The following is a 14447-nucleotide window of genomic DNA, read 5'->3' on the forward strand; positions in this document are numbered from 1 at the left end:
TTATAGAAAAATCAGTGAAACGCGAGAAGACCTTTCGATCTTTTTAAGAAGCCAATTAAAAGCTGCGGAAAAGTTTCTTACCCGTTAGGCGTCCGAACGTTTCCAAGAAACAAGAGACGAATAGAAATATCCCATATCTTTTCTCTGGGGCGAGCTCGTTCTCGACGCAACGAAACCGAAAGTGGAACAGCAGACACTGGAACCGCATAGTTCGCGAGACCGTAGACAGCTGACTGGGAAACCGCGACGTGGACATCAAGAACCGGGGCAGCGAGTCACGTAGCGATAACGCTGAGCGAAACTCGGTCTGCGATCTCTCGAAACAGCCCTTCCCGCTCCTGCCTGCAAATCAGAGCGAAATCATTAAGCGGCCAAATATGTTTCCATCAGACCTCTGATTCGTATAGTCGGAGCACCAAAGGAATTTTCATTTTCAAAGAACCGTTTCTGGTACGGTGATACAAATTTCGATTTTCCACAAAATAGGACATTTAACCCATCAAACTCTGCTTGATTCTGAATCCCTTAAGCTCGGGAGAACCAAGTCTCCTGCGCGAACACGTGGAGAACAAAGACGTTGCAACGTTTGTGAAACAGAAAACGAAGGAATCCTCGCTGCTACGTTCCCGATTCCGCAGGAAAATCGAATTTCGCTTAAAGACCCGTCTACTCATCCGCCGGCTCCATTATTCAAACGCAGCGCGCTCTCTGAAGCGTCTACGCGCTGACAATCCCTCGCCGATCGCAGTCAAAGACACAGAAGCTCGCGCTGACATCGGGATCGCAGAGCTCCCAAGGATCCTCTCTCCCTTGAATAATGCATTCCCCACGGGAAAACATTTTTTTCTTTCCTCGCAAACGAGCCAGATCGAGGAGGAGCGAGACGACACACGTCGGGGAACCGGCGGGAGAGAAGAAAGCCGAAGACTTCCGCGATCCTGCACTCGGACAGCACTCCACAGCGGACCCGGAGTGGTGGCCCCGGCCTTACGGCATTGTTGCGAATCGTTCACCTGATTTAACGCGGACACTGCCACAACGGGGGGAGTGATACCTGACAGATGTTTGGGGATTTCGAGTGCTTTCGGTTCCGCAACGGCGACCCGCGACTTTGAAGTAGCCGTCTCGTCTCGATCATTCCGGCGGCTGTCGGATCCCCCCGATCGAGCACGGAACGCTGTCAACTCTCTTCGAAAACAACCTGAACGCGCGTTCTTCTTCGTTTCCTACAGAATTACTTAACTACTTAACTATGAATTCTTATACAATTTATTTGTATAATAAGGAATCGTTTAAACAGCGGAACGATTTTCTTCCTTATTCCGGTTACGAGAAAATAATCGAGGAAAATCCTCGAACTAGTAAATTCAACATTTACGATACGATTACAGGGACCGTGGGATTTCGATTTCATTTTTATCCCTAGTTCCGTTGCGTTCCGCGCATCAAGGGTCCCCCAATTAGCAAGCTAAATCCTCCTTCGATTCGCATGAGCGTTTCTTTTTGCACCGTTAATCAAGCGGGCGCGTCCAAGCGGGGCCATAAATAACGCAAAACGCAGGAATAAATCACGCAACAAGAGAGACCGAGGCCGCCGGTTCATTTCATCGCGAGTCTCTCGAGCGAGGCTTTCAACCCCCCGTGCATCTTCAGAACGGCTCGCGCCCCTCCAGCCTCGCGTGTACACATACGTACGCGTAGTACACAGGTCCAGGCGGAGCCGCACACACACACGGTCGCTCTTGGTTCACCCTCTAAACGACAGATGGCTCAGGTTGGTCAAACCTTGGAGGGTTCGGCTCGAAAGGCTAGATCCTAGCCCCGAGGAGCTACGACTCCGAGCGACGGTTCCACTCCGTACCTGGAAAATCCTCCAAGAACTCTCTGGCTTTCGGATCACCGTTTCTGGCGCACCTGATCGCTCGTAATTTCGCCCCCTCGATCCGATTTCTGTTCCCGGGGAGAAGATAATCCTCGCCAGGGGGGGGGGGGGATTTGTTTGTCGAGGCGATCGGTTTCGCTTCGACGCGCGTTTTTGTTCCCGGCTCGCCCTCCGGCGCGCAGCGGCGCGAATCCTCCCCCCGAAAGGGAGGAACACTTTGTCGGGGAGCACTTTGATAAAGAGTCGATGAAAGGGTTGCTTTAGCAGCGAGCTGGATGGCCCGCGAACGGTGTCTCAGACGATTTTAATGAATGGGAGACGTCACCGGGACAATCGCAGGACGACGGGTAATTAAGCGGGTAATTGTTCGCCCCGGCGCCGTCCTCGAAAATGTTTGCCGAGGGCGGATTGTTTGGTCTCTGAGGTTTCTCTCTGTTCGGCTGCGTATCAACCGCCTCTGCGCAGCAGCGTTTCATCGTCGCGGCGAACAAAGCGAATAAAAATATCGCAGCAATAAACCTTTAATTTTTCTAAATTTTTCGAACCAAAAAGTGTACGATATATTTATTCGTTTAGACTTTGGATATGGAGAGGAAACGGCAGAGATATAGATTCAAGCAGCCAGATTTGCAAATCAACTTTGAGACAGCGGAAGATGTTCGCGCTCTGTTAGTCTGCAACGGCTGAAAATAGTTTCCCAACGATTGTTTAATGATTATCGAAGACAGGGAAAGCATCGGGTATGCTTCGCCGGATTCCCCAGGCCGCTAATCCCGCGCAAGTGTTAATTCCATTTTAACGCTCGTCTCCCCGTGCGGATCGAAACTAACCCTCTAAGATCGTTGCATATTTCATGGCGATTCGCAGCCTCCGTGGAAGCTCCGAGTCCGTAGACTTGCTCGATTTATAATTGAGCGCCAGCCGACTAATATCGATCGGCTGTTGCAGCTTAGGCGATCGCGATCCTCTTTCGCGAACCATCCATTTTATTCGAAACCGAACGGGAACAGAAGCCCGTGAAAAGAAGGGGGATTCTTAAACGTCTGCGAGCACTTCATGGTCCTGTTAATAAATACCACCCTTTCACGAAATCCAATTCCTCGAGCATCGACGCTCGCCGAGGAGCCGAAACGGGGGCGCAAACATTCGGTCCACGGATTCTTGCCTCCGCACAACATCCTAATCTCTCGGCAAACCTATCTGTCCCCCCCTCCCTTCCACCCCGTGCACGCTTCAAAGAGAGACGCGGGTAAAAAAAATATTGATCGTCGAGAAAGGATGACAAAAATCGTCGAAAGGATTACCGAAAGTGGAAAGCGACGAGTGAAAAGAGGACACCCGTGCCTTCCTCCCCGGTTCGGTGAAGAGGAGCGGCAAACATTTGCCGAGTCTCTATCTTGCGGCACGAAAAACTTGTACGGTTTTTTTCTTGCCGGCAGCATGGGGTGGTGCTTCATGGTGCCCCGCAGATAAACGTTTGTGTGTGCAAACATAACCAGAGAGGGGTCGCGCGTCTCCAATAGAACGACACGGGAGAGAGAGAGGGAGAGAGAGAGAGGGAGAGAGGTGGATAAAGAAGAGAAAAAAAATATTATTCCCATGACATACCTAGACGCGGTCTTTGTGCTTTTTGACGTGTTAATCGTATAGGTCGCGCAGACCGGGGATGAATCGTCCTGTATATCGGGGGATGAATTATCCGGCCGGGCAAAAAGAAGAGGAGCAGATGCGTGGCAGAGGCCACGCACTCGTGGGCACTCGATTGAAAATTTTTCGGAACGTTTCACCGCGTAACGACTCCGGCGCTCGTTCGAACGCCGCTGGAAACGCGCTGACAATCGCCCGATTCGGTCTTGGAACGAATCTCATTTTTGCGGTGGGCTACACTGATCGTTGAGCCTCGATCATCGCGTAGAATCAAGCTTTTGCGGCTGACCGATAGAGTCAATAATTACGAGACCGATGATTTTTTCTTTCAAAATTTTAAAAAAGTTTCGACTGATCTATTAACTACTCTATATCTAATCTATTAACTTTCCACTATAATATTGGTAACACAGACATAGAGATTCGTTTCCTTCACTCGATATTAGGATTAGAAATCGACCGAATAAAATATGGAAAATACAATCTGCACGGCGTGCAGTGAATTTTCCTCGCGACGCGATACAATGCGAATAAAGATACCTTTAGCGTCGGGATCGAAGCGACGCAAATTTAAATGCTCGTTTTGCGCAATAAAAAGTTTGATTCGACCGCAGGGGTATCGCGCGGAATGTTCGCTTTGACGACCGAGGTGCTTGGATCCTTTTGGCCGACCATGTTGGACCATGATCTCGAGTCTTTTTTTCATAGATAGGCATTCCTCGTCATCTTTTTTAAATTCTTTTCGCAACTGAATCCACAACCGCTAATCCGTATCTCATTAGTGTCTCGCGCTCGGCGCATCGTTTCAGGGATGCATTTTACGATTCTAATGATGGCCGGCTTGTTTGATTGAAGCGCAGCTACTCTAATAAAATAAATCATGCGTGGTGGAGAGGGACGGTCGCCGCTGCGAACAGTGCTGTTGGTTCAAATTAATCCCATTGTGCCTGGATTTGGTCGGTGCGCCAATTAAACGGATTATTATCGTCGCTGCCGTCATTACTTTTTGCGAAAAGCAGCTCCAGCCGCGCGCACACACACACACACACACCCTGTTCGATCGCGAATTTTTATCGCTTCTCCCCCGCTCCGAATCGACCTATCGCTCCGGCGCGCCGCCCTCCTTCATTCTCGATGATCGCGATCTCGCTCTCTTTTTCCCCGGTGTCTTTCGAGCAGCGATTGCCTCGGCCGGGCTCGTTTCGCCGGATCAATGTAATTAATTAATATTTCCCACGGCATTCGATTAATTCTATCACTCGTGTTTCGTTCCTCCTTCCGCGACCCATTTTTCTAGTTAACGCGCCCGAGAGAAACGATCGCCGACCATTCTTCTGGATTATAGTCGAAAGATCGAACCACCGTGTAATTAATGGTCCACTCGCGGATATATTAATTTATAAATTATGGTGAGAATGCGCGAAAATCGGAGGATTCTATTTGAAATATTTCAAGTCCGGTTCCGCTAATTACCCGACTTTTTACCGGACTTTTGTCGAATAAATTCAGTCGACAAAGAGTGTCGGCGGTTCTAAATGTTCCGATAAAGGAACGCGGCTGGATATATCGACGCCGGCGCGGGCTCTAATTTTAATTCGAACAGTCGCGCGACGTCAAAAATCTTCCCCACGGCTCTAAATCACAAGGCAACGACGCAAACCGTCGTACAACCGCTGTTCACGCTTCCGGCGAACATTAGAAGCCACCCCATAACGAAATGACCGTCGAAGACAATGTAATTCGGGACGCCTCATCAAGCTCGGATGAAACAGACTCGGATTCCCCTGTACTATTACCTCATTAATGGCCCTTTCCTTCTATCGCCTTCGCCGATGCCGACGCCGACGCCGACGCCACGGTAACCCTTCGGCCACTCTTCTCTTCTCGGCTCCCTTAAGTCCCGCAGCTAAGTCCTAAGTAAGGTCACCGAGCAATTTCCGGTAGCCATCTTGGGCGAGGAGGCCGGTGGGCGACTACGCCCGGTAAACGCGTCGCTCGAATTCGTAGCACATGATCACACCCCAGGGCGATTCCCGAGACTTCTGAAAACGAGGAGGGGGGTCTTCTCTAGCCGAATTGGATGCGAATCGGTCGCCGTTCGCATTAACCCAGAGCACTAAACAGAGAAATGCTATTTCGCGGAGCGAAAAATCATTCGATCGCCTCTCGTCTATCTCAAATGCAAAGGCAACGAAGAAAATTATCGGGGACGAAGAAAATTATTTCCAGAAAATATTGTAACCTATCCAAGTACCACGAAAATTCATGCCTAACAATTATTAGGCGACGCTTACAACCACGACGCTGTCTTTCAGGGGTATCTCCCCGTTCAATTAATTAAATTCTATCGATCATTCGCCGGAGATTAACAACCCTAAAAGAACACACCTGCGGAGCAGTTCGCGCGAACCCTATTCCCCAAGGGACGATAAGTTGGCGGCTCGATCGACGCGATCCAAGATCCGAGCTTGAGGCTGTCCAATCGTGGCGCGCGTCAAACTGAAATTGTTCAATTACGATTTGTCACGTAGCGTCGATTTTCCACACGCATCGTTCTTCTGTTGCCTTTCCACCCCACGCGGCCGCCCCGTATGGGGTCCGTAACAATACAATACTACGTAAGGGGCTGCAAGTAATAATGGCCTCCGGGCATCGATCATGCGACGTGCCCGGTGCTACGAGCGGATCTCAAAAACACACGGTTTCCTCGGGATTGACCCGCCGAGGTTTCCGTCAGGAAAATTCCTGCTCTCTCATAAGCCCGATATACACCCACCCACGTCTTCCGTCCTTCTCCATTTTGTTTCGCAACGATTTCAATAATTTATTCGATAGCGTCGGTTATTTTCGTTGCATCGCTCCACGTATTCGACATTTCATCGTAAAAGTTCAATTTCCCACGTCTCGCCACGTTGGAATTAGGTGGAAATATCTGTGCGACTTAAAAAGAAATGTAATCGAGGAAACCAACCCCCGAAATTCGGTAAAGTATTGAAAAACGAGACGCAGAAAATTCTGCGGTGCGAATAAATGGGCAGCCGACTGGCGATCGAGTGGAAAAACAATGGAAAAATGTGTGTACCCTGGGACCAAAATTGTGAGGCCCAGAATTAGCTGGAAAATGGATTAAACCGCTTAATGGGCGGCGGGAATGCAATCACCGATTCTTTCGCAGGGTCTAAAATCTTGCTGGCCGGCCAATTTAGCCGATAGTTTGGTCGTCGCGTCGGGTCGCGTCGTCGCGCGCGCTCTCTATTCCGGGGCTAATTACAAACCGTGTTCCCCGATTAGCCAAAAATGTTCCCGCCGACGCGGGCGCGACGCGCCGGGATAGGGCCGCGTTGTTGCCTCCATTTCAGCCGGGGCCGGCCATTACGACGGCAGGAAAAAGCGCGAGTAGGCGGAGGTACGACGGCGATTGATTAAATAACAAGGTAAAAGCCGCTATTACTATTCCCCGCGTCGCGCTGAAACACCGCCCTTTGATACCCATTATCACCGTCTGGTTACCTGCCATTAATACCCGATATCGATGCCTATTAGCCAACGCACCTAATAACCTACAACCAGGACTATAATGCTCTCAGCGCGCGAGGCGGTTCAGATTCCAGTGTAGCCGTGCCACATTCTCGGACCAAATGCCAGGCTCGCTTCCCAATAAACGTATCCCGACCACCCTCTCCTCCGTCCTCCTCCGTCCTCCTCCGTCCTCCTCCGCCACCTTCCGCGCGCCCCTTCTATCCGACATGGACCGGGCTAGAACCCCCCCGCGCCCCCGCCACCTCGCCGATCACCCCTCTGTCGTCCTTAATTCGAGTCAAGATTACAAATTGATTCCGTAGCAGTCTGTGTATGAATCAGGCGTCACGTGTTCGGGACGCACCCCTCTCGAACGGCAGCGCGAACGCCAGCGCGAACGGGAACGCGACGCGGACGCGAACGCGCTCCCCGGGCTCGTGCAACCCCGCGCCAGCACGCGCCTCGCCTACACCTACACTAAATCTAAACCCGCCAGTGTACACGAAGGGGGGGGGGGGGGGGGGGGGGGGGGGCACCGGGGGACGGGGATGCTGTGTACCTACTACCCCGTTTCACACCCATATGTACAGCTTCGATCCAGACGCCGGGTCCATCCGTTCCTTCGGACATTTCCTTCTCTCTTCTCTCTTCTTTGCCGGCGGGATCGTGTCACGCGATGGCGAGCTGCCCGACGACGACGACGACAACCCTCGTCCCCCCAAGGTCCAGGCTCTCGAGATTTTTTCGAATTTCATTTCTCTGTTTTCTACAGGAAATAATATTTCAAAGAACATGCACGCATTGAATATTGAACTATGCTATGGTTACTAATGCCTCGTTCCTTCGAGACCCGTTGACATTAATTTTTAATATCTGCAGCGTGGGATTAATAAGAATGGAATGAGAACGGTTTATTAAATCGAGTAAAAGTGTTCGTTGCGAGTTATTTTTGTGACAGCAGCTCCGACTATAAGGAACCTTATCGAGGAGCAGGCTGCATCGCGAATGATCGGGCGACGACAGAACAGAGAAGAGATTCCCGAGGGTGTGACGAGGGTGGGTGGGCGTCGTGGGTGTGTGTGTGTATGAAAGGGCGAGCAAGGGTACACCGGTTCCCTTTATCGGCCGACAAACTTGCCGGTGGAAGCTTGTTCCTCCGACGAGAGAGGGATCCCCGCGAAAGAGACGAGGCGCGAGGCGGCGAAACAAAAGGGGGCGTAGGCAGCCGTAGGAGAGAGAGACGAGGGGGGGTTGGGTGGCACACACAGGTGGGAGCAGAAAACGATCGGGGCAACGAGAACGGAAACAAAAGCGACGCGGGGCGATACGCAGTATGGCGACGCTTCCGGCTCGCTCACCGCACACAATGCACGCTCCCGTGTTAACTTCTGTGCCCCGTGCTTGCTCGCCCACCTCGCGCCCCTCGCTCTGCTCCGCGTCAACCCTTTTCGTGCATCGTTCCCCGGCCGCCGACGTCGGCGACACACGGAGACCACCCTCGCGTTCTATCCACCTACCGAAACTCCGACGGAGTCGCGCCTTCCTGGATACTTGACCGGCTGATCGCGCCGGGAACCTTTAATCGCACCCCGGCTCCCGAAGAGCAACAAGTTTCGGGCTGGTCAGACTTCTGCTGCACCCGTTGCAGGTTCCTGCTTCACAAATTACTTCGAGCAACGATTCCGTTTCCTTCTCTTGCCTCAAAATGATTCCAAACACCTACAATTTCAACCCTTCGCGGGTGATGATATTTTAGAGCGCGAAGAATATATTCCTCAGAGAATTGGATCCTGTATGATCCCCTAGCGTCTTATAAATTCGAATAAATAGTATATTTAATGGATCATAATCAGGTCATTTTTTAAACCGTCCGCGAACATCTGCGATGAAATGCTCGGAGAAAATATGAATACCTGTAAATCGAGTGCGTCGACTGCAAAAGCATTTGTGGAAAAGGAGGCCCTGTTTCACGGCGAGAGGTTTAACGGCGTGCGCGAGTTACGGCGGCAGGAGTCCTCGAAAGCAACAGCCTGCCGTTGCGAAGAGGAAGTTAATAACTGGCAAAACCGCGTGGAGCGTCGAAGAACAGACGCGCGGCCCCCAGTGGCCGAGCTTTCAGACGCGGGGAAAAAAGTCCAGCGTGCAGCAGGGGCCTCGGCTCAAAGTACCATTTAAACTAAACTTCGTCGACGACAGTCGTAATCCAGCCTTTTACTCGAACCACGTCTCGCCCCGGTGTCCCCTTTGTGTAATTTTACGCAACGCAAAGTTAATCCAACTTCCGTGTTTCCGTCTAACGAGTGACGGACACTTCAGCTCTCGTACGATCGACGCACTCGGAATTGAAAACGACCTTCGACGTAGTCAAACGACTTGCGACGTAGTCAAACAAGTTTCGACGTGACCGAACGTCGACGACGGCTTGACGTCGCGTGACGACGAGTCGCCGGAGCGTGTCATCTTCTTGCTCGACGTTTACAATCTTTCGTGTCTTTCTTCCGCTTGTCTCTCTCTCTCTCTCTCTCTCTCTCTCTCTCTCTCACTCCCACCCTTTCTCTCTCTATCTCTTTGTTCCTGTTTCCATACTCGCCTAACCGTGGCGTCGTCGTTCATGCATACACGAGTCCATTGTCTTTGTCCAGGGCCAGGCACTAGGCTTTATTAAAAAACTGCCTTTTGCTGGGCACTGGCGAGGAAACGGAAGCTCCGACGTGCTCCGGGACGTTTTAAGAAATTAGTCCTCTGCACCGGCTCGTTACGCGAAACGCCGCCACCCCCGTTGTCTTCGCCCCGCGCCTGCCACCTCTCGCTAATTAATTGCGCTTCCTGTTGCGGCCCGTCGCGTCGCGTCGCGTCGCGTCGTCGCGCCTCGATTTTGAACTCGAACGGATCCTCCGAAAATTTCGCGAAACGTTGGAGTAACAATGATGCAAGCGCTGGATCGATTAAAAATATCTCTTGAAAAAGCAGAAGCAACTCGAGTCTATAAAGTATGATTGAATTTAAAATTTAAAATCTGTCCAGGTCGCTATAATTTTTAGAAACGATTGAGGAGCTTCGAGGAGCAACAACGACCAAATGGTATTATCCGCCGAGGGATCCTCTTGCACTTAGGAGCGCGCAGGTGAATACGTTAGGGCGTTATTGCATTAGCTCCAATCGGCGGGACTAAATTGATACCAGGAACTAATTTTTATGGAAAAAGAACGTCCTCGGCAGGCTCTCCGTCGCGCGTCGCGTCGCGTAGCGTCGCGTCGGCCCGGAATAGAGGCCACGATCCATAAAGGCCCAGTTTCGAAACTTTTACAGTCGATCACCCCGGTCGGTAGCCGCTCAAAGGTCCGCAGGCTAATTTCTAGGTAAAATTACGTGGAGGGTTTGCCCAATTTTGCCGCTTTCACGGAGTCCCGAGGGTCCTTCGGGCCACGTTTTCTTCGACGGGGTTGTTTCTTGTGCGCGTCCACCCCACGGATTATCACCAGATTAACCCCATTTTTTTCCCTCCTTCCCGGAGCATCCTCCGGCGATTTTTCCTAGGATTCCTCGTCGCAACATCTGCGACGATCCGGCGAGAAGAAAGCATTGCACAGGTCTCTCCGCTTCGTGCCTCCCTTGTGCCGTGCAGTTTAATGGGGGGAAAAAAAAATGGTCGAATAGGTCTAAGAGTATCGTGTTTCATTCTTAAGAGGTGTCGGAGCCGAGAAATTAATTCGCCACTCGCCCAAAGCGTTCACGTAAGAGACAGAGATAACGCCGCGCTTCAACTTTTCTCGCGAGCGGCGAGCAAAAAGGAATTAAACGGTGCGACGAATAAATCGTGTAGCAAGCCGTATTGCGATTAGGCGACGAACGCGGAGGGAGGCCGTCGAAGACGGTCGATCGTCCGGTGAAAAAAAATCGAGCAGCGACGGAACACATAGCTCCGGAAGCTGCAGAGGCGGAGCGGCAGCAAAATGAAAATAAAAATACGGCGCGCACCGGCGGAGAAATCGCGCGATCCGGAAATTTAATCCGGCCTCGTTAAACCCTTTCTCTTTTGCAGCGGTGCCGCGCCAGCGAAAGGGGAGGTGGGAGAGGGGTGGCAAAGTGTGCGAGTGCAATTTCGTTGTAAATCTCGCAGGAAAGCTCCCGTGAACGACACGCTGACCCAGAAAGTCAAAGGGTTGGGATTCCGTCAAGATCGATGCGAATTTCGTGCACGGCCGGCGCGGACCTTTACGACCTGTCCTTCCGAATTTCCCTCCCCCCCTCCTCGCCATGAAGGGCTGAATTTGCGCGTCTCTTTTGCGCGAAAATCGGTGAAATGAGCCTCGGCACTCCCTAATAAATCTCAGCGCGTTCCTCCACCTCGGCTCCTGACCGGTTCGACCCTGTGTCTCTCCCTCTCCCTCTCCTCTCCGCCGTTCGCCAACTAGGAATACGACGGCCCCCCCCGCGGTGGCCGGGGGCATTGATTCCTGTCCAAATATTGGGCCCAGCTGGTCGCCCGGTCCTCATAACGTAATAAATTATGCCGTCCATTAACGCAACCGGCCGACCACGCGACACTTTCTCCGGACGCGGGGCACGTCTTCCGAAACGCCCGCACTCGTAGGACGCGGTCCCACCGATCTTTTTCCCTTTTATTGGCTACGACGCTCCAGTGTCGTTAGTCCGTATCCTTCGACCTTTTTTACGCGATGAAATTCGGCCACGGGAAGGGTTTATTAATTTTACGGGGACGAGAGCGACCGATTTCCGGAGGCTCGTTGTCCGACCAGCCTACCTTCTAACCGATTAGAAAGCCTGTTGCCGAAAGGTAAGGGTTAGTGGCCAGGGGCCGCAATGTTTATTGGGGTCACTCGGAATCACTCCGTCGAATTACATGATTTTCCGAACCGATTTCGGAACTATGTCGTGCGTCAATTTGGAGAATTGCTGGAAACTCTCTTTTATGGAACGGTGAAAAGATCGTGGCAAAATTTAACCGAGAATCGAAGTCTCTCGACAGCGTCGACGTTCCGGAAAATACGGTTCTAGACGAACAACTTTCCCGCCGAACAGATTCTCCATGGAGAAATCATTTTTGCGACGCAATTAATTTTTTTTTCTTCACGGAGCCAGATTCATTATTTTCGTGTCGCCGGCATCAGCGTTTCTGGGACGGAGGGGCGAGGATAATGATGTTCCAGGGATTCGATGATGTCAAGGGAGGTCCTCGTTAGCCGGAGTTCCAGGAGGAGGATCCCCTATGAGGGACTCGCGTCAATGCCTGTTCAAATATTGTGTGACAGGACGATTTACACCGAGCAAATCCGTCGCACTTAATAAATTCGTCAAAGTGTTGGCTAGGCGTTAACCGCAGTATAATCCGAATTAATCGAAAGCGTTGATCGATGTGCCCTTTGTACGACCGAGTACAATTAAGACGTTTCAATCGCCGTAAAGTCGGACCCGAGCCCTCGGATCGATTATTACCCATAATCACAATCCTAGCAGAAACTAACCGAATAAAACTCTTCCGATCAACCGTATAATTACAGATTAAAAAACCGAACAATAGAAAGAATCATAAAATGTTTTTCTTCGGTATAGTTTACAGGTATACGATCTCTTTCAAAGTGTGAAGATTAATTCTCGTGTTCGATCAAGTCGGAATGATTACGTCGATTTACAAACAAGAGAAAAAAGCCTCGAACAAAGAAAATAATTTGATTATCCGCAGAAAAGCAACTACTTGAAACGGAATAATCGTGCCATTAAAGCTCGTCGCCCCAGGTAGCAAGGGCGACGACATAGGCCACGTACCTGGGCAACGACTTCTTCGACTAGTACTTAAGGGACGGTCAATGAACGTCCCAGGATTCACTGCAATTTAGCAGGCCTGCAATTCCCATTTTGTCAATGCCTTAAAAAATTATGTAGGGATGCTTCCTAGGGTCAACAATTATTTAGGCAGCAAATGGGTAGAAATTTCCTACGTATATTAAATTCCGAAGTCATTATGGAGTTAGCAACTGTCTACAGCAAACTGATCCGAACATAAACGAAAAAACACGATACTCCTCGAACATCCAACGTTCCGTTTGCAAACAAAAATTCTAGCAAACCCAGTAAACTCTGGCCGTTTACAAAAATCAATGATCAGGATACAGAGTGCTGAAAAAGTGCACGAAACGTGAAAACCAACCAACAACGATCCCTAGAAAATCATCGGACCAGCTGCCTCGAGAAATTCCGAGATCCTATAAAAAAAAAAATCGTGGAAAAGGACAAAGGAACGTCTTGAGCGCAAGGATCCTCGGAGCCGTGTCCGTGGTGCTCTCGGTCTCGGTGATCGCGCTGAGGTGAAGAAACGCGTGGGGCCGCAGGAGCGTGTACGTTTCTCGGGGTGGGGGTTGGATGGCGGACGGAACACGTGCGCGTGAAAATGTCCGTAAGCGTGGCTGTGCCAGGTAGCCGAATAGCCCGGCAAGAAATGGAGAAAGGACCGGGGCGTTGATCGGAAGGAGACGCGAGGATTGCAACCGAAACGGTCTCGCGATGCGCCGGGCGCGCGACGAAGAGGGCAGAAGCCGGATGGCAGAGAGCAAAACGGTGAACGAGCGATGGCAGGGCGAGAGTGCGAAAGAGTGACGGGGGAGCGCGAGCGAGCGAGAGAGAGAAAGAGAGTGAGAGACAGCGAGGGGGGAGGGAGAGGGTGAGAGAAAGAGAGAGAGAGAGAGAGAGGGAGAGAGAGAGAGAGAGAGGCCGATGTTGGGAAGGGATCGCTAGACTGGTGGCGCGAGCGAGTCGGAGACAGAGTCGCGTGACGAGAGAGGGAAGATGATAAGGAAGAGCGGAGGCGAAGCCACCCTTGGCTAGAGAGGCAGCAAGCTGGCAGCCCCTTTCGCAAGGCACCCCCTAAGCCTGGTTAGGGGCGAAGGCGGCGAGCCGCGGAGGCCACAACACGACCGCCGTCCTCATTGGTCGACGCGCCTGGCCTGGGTGGGGCTCCGGAAAAATTGGAGGGGAGAAAAATCCCCTCTAAATAGCTGCGGCTGCGGCCGCGAAAAACTAGAATCCGCTCAGCCGGCATCGAGTGCGCGTCGGTACGGTATACACGAGTTTCCCGACTGCCCACCGTTTTCTTTTTCGTAGCCAGTGAGAGGGCCAGCTGCATAGCACGCGTTCCACGATCTTCGAGCGAGAGGCGTCTACCGAGACTCCCGTCAAAACACTCGTGTCACCCGGGTGTTTATTTATTTGTTTGGTTACACGACAGACCGACACTACCGCGATAAACCAGTGTATCGGTATCAGTGATCGAGAGGAAGTTCGCCTCCCGCGGGCTGCGTCCAGTGCACCAGAGGATACCTTGAGTGCTCTTTAGGATTACCGATACTCACCGGACGCACACACACACACACGCACACACTTT

At 51.5% G+C, this 14447-nt stretch overlaps 1 protein-coding gene across 1 annotated transcript in view; it reads right to left on the minus strand.

Annotated features, from left to right (window-relative positions):
* Positions 1–154, minus strand: part of LOC144468673 (uncharacterized) — a 44203-nt gene extending 44049 nt beyond the window's left edge. The window contains exon 1 of the mRNA XM_078178304.1: positions 82–154. The gene's annotated coding sequence lies outside the window, so the exon portion shown is untranslated. The remainder of the gene's footprint in view (positions 1–81) is intronic.
* Positions 155–14447: the final 14293 nt, after the last annotated feature.

The sequence above is a fragment of the Augochlora pura genome, chromosome 4, assembly GCF_028453695.1.
Source record: "Augochlora pura isolate Apur16 chromosome 4, APUR_v2.2.1, whole genome shotgun sequence".
Lineage (NCBI taxonomy): Eukaryota > Metazoa > Arthropoda > Insecta > Hymenoptera > Halictidae > Augochlora > Augochlora pura.